The sequence below is a fragment of the Penaeus chinensis genome, chromosome 2, assembly GCF_019202785.1.
Source record: "Penaeus chinensis breed Huanghai No. 1 chromosome 2, ASM1920278v2, whole genome shotgun sequence".
NCBI lineage: Eukaryota > Metazoa > Arthropoda > Malacostraca > Decapoda > Penaeidae > Penaeus > Penaeus chinensis.
Window position 1 is genome coordinate 32492930 of NC_061820.1, and position 2500 is coordinate 32495429.

The following is a 2500-nucleotide window of genomic DNA, read 5'->3' on the forward strand; positions in this document are numbered from 1 at the left end:
GCCAAAAGGCCCTGAAAAGATTGGTGTGAGGATTAGCTTGATTAAAGATGTCTGATTGATGACAGTGTATCGTATATTTTCATCACCAACTTGTCAACATGTTATCAGGAGGAGGAGGAGGAGGAAGAGAAGGAGGGGGTGGAGGAGGAGGTGGAGGGGGGTGGAGAAGTAGGAGGAGAAAGAGAAGGAGGGGGTAGACGAAGGGAGGAGGAGGAGAAGGTGGAGGAGCGAGAGGGTGAGGAGGAGGAGAAAGAGAAGGAGAAGGAGGAGGAAAAGCAGAAGGAGAAGGACAAAGAAGAGGAGAAGAAGGAAGGGGTGGAGGAGGAGGAGGAGGAGAAGGAAAAGGAGGATGGGTGGGGGTGGAGGTGGAGGGTGAGGAAGAGGAGAAGGAGGATGGGTGGGGGAGGAGGAGGATGAGAGGGAGGAGGAGGAGGAGGAGGAGAAGGAGGAGAAGAAGCAGAAGAAAGAGGAGAAGGAGGATGGGTGGAAGAGGAAGAGAAGGGGGATGGAGGAGGAGGGAGAGGAAGGAGGAGGAGGAGTAGGGAAGAGGAAGGTGAAGGACGAGAAGGAAGATGGAGAGGAGGGGCTAGATAAGAAGAGGAGAAAGAGGAAGGGGTGGAGGATGGGGAGGAGGAGAAGGAGGAAGGTGGAGGAGGTGGAGGAGGGGGAAGGAGAAGAAGGAGACGGAAGAGGTAGACGAGGGAAGGACGAGGAGGTAGACGAGGGGAGGAGGAGGAGGGAGAGGAGTAGGAGGGGAAACTAAGGGGAGGAGGAGGAGGAGGAGGCGGAGGAGGAGGAGGAGGAGGAGAAGGAGGAGGAGAAAGAGGAGGGGGAGGTGAAGGAGGAGGAGGAGGAGGAGGAGGAGTAGGTAGATGAGGGGGAAAAAAACAAGAAAACAAATAGTAATAATAATAGCGATAGTTGTAATATAAGCAGTAGTAGTTGAAGAAAAATGATAAAGAGAAAAGAAAGAGAATGATAATGACGATAATGATAATAACAACAATACCAACAAATAACGATAAAAAAACAAAAAAAGTCGATCAGTCGATCCGCAAGCAAAGAGGAAAGAGAAAGATTAACGGATGTACACGCAAGATTCCGTACGCGCGAAGACCCAGCATCATCGAGATCAAAGCCGAGATAAGCCAGGAGGATGCTTCGTTCAGTGGCGGAGTGGGGGGGGGGGGGTAAGGGGGGTGAGGGTTGGAGGGGGTTATGTGGGGGGTCATGAGAGGGGTGATGGGGAGGGCAAAGGGTTTATGAGGGGAGGGGGAGGGGGAGGGAAAGGGGTTTATAAGGGGGGGGTTGTGAGAGGGGATGAGGGAGGGGTATGGGGCTGTGAGTGAGGGAAAGAGTGGCAATTCATGAGGGGGGTGAGGGGAAGAATAGGGGGTTACGAGGGGGGTGAGGGAGACATGAGGGGGAGGGTAGGGGAGGAGAGGGGGTTATGAGGCGAAGGTAGGGGGTTACGAGGGAAAGAGTAGAAAGGGAGGAGGTGATGGAAAGAGAAGGGAGGAAGCGAGGAAGAGGACGAGCGTAGGGGGGATGTGGGGGGTTATGGGAGGAAGAGAGTAGCGGCAGGCGTGGAGGTGGTTATAAGAGCAATGGGGAGACACGTTTATATGGATGGGTATGTGTCGGTGTGGGTGGAGCGGAGGTCTAAGATAGACAGATAGATAGGAAGACAGATAGGTAGGTAGATAGATAGATAGATAGAGAGTGAGAGAGGGAGAGAGAGAGAGAGAGAGAGAGAGAGAGAGAGAGAGAGAGAGAGAGAGAGAGAGAGAGAGAGAGAGAGAGAGAGAGAGAGAGACTGTGGATTAAGGAAAATGCTGCCAATTGATAAACTGAAGAAAGTCATCGTTACTGATACTGTTTAATCATTATTCTTAAAGTTATTACTGAAACATGTTAATATCATTTTAGTATTGACGCTATCATCATGGATGTCGTATTTTATTTATTAACTTTGTTATTAGTAAAAAAAAAAAAAAAAAATTGCTAATGCTATTTTCAGGAATAATACTAATATCAGTAACGGTAAGAGTATTTTTGTTTTGTTTTTTGTTACCTCTCAGCATCTCCTTTCATTGATCTTAAGTCGAGCATCTCTCTTGTCCATCACACCAGCACTATTTCCCTTTTCCTCTCCTATCCCCATTCGCTTTTCTATTACTCACCCTTTTCCCTATTCCTCCTACACCTCCCTTCATCTCTCGAACTCCTTCACTCTCACGAAGAGAAATTCCTCAAGACCTGCTGTGTGGATCGTTTCAAACGCGCTTTCCTTATCCCGATTTCCCCAAATCAGAATCATTTGGTAGGTAAATCGCCGCTTTCTCCAAGGGTGTCCCGGTGTGAGCGGTAAGTGAACCTCGCGAGGGTGACACGACAGAAGTTCAGCCTCGTGAGTGTGGCGCCGCAGTTGTCACACGAGCCTCCGGTCTGCCCGCGGTCGTCAGTCTGCCTTCGCCCGTTGCCTAGGACGGAGGAGGAG

General features: G+C 50.2%; 1 protein-coding gene across 1 annotated transcript in view; it reads left to right on the forward strand.

The window, feature by feature from the left end:
* Positions 1 to 2492: 2492 nt before the first annotated feature.
* LOC125029525 (cyclic nucleotide-gated cation channel alpha-3-like) overlaps positions 2493 to 2500 on the forward strand; it is a 288969-nt gene continuing 288961 nt past the window's right edge. Inside the window, exon 1 of the mRNA XM_047619468.1 lies at positions 2493 to 2500. This exon is cut by the window's right edge and continues 144 nt beyond it. The gene's annotated coding sequence lies outside the window, so the exon portion shown is untranslated.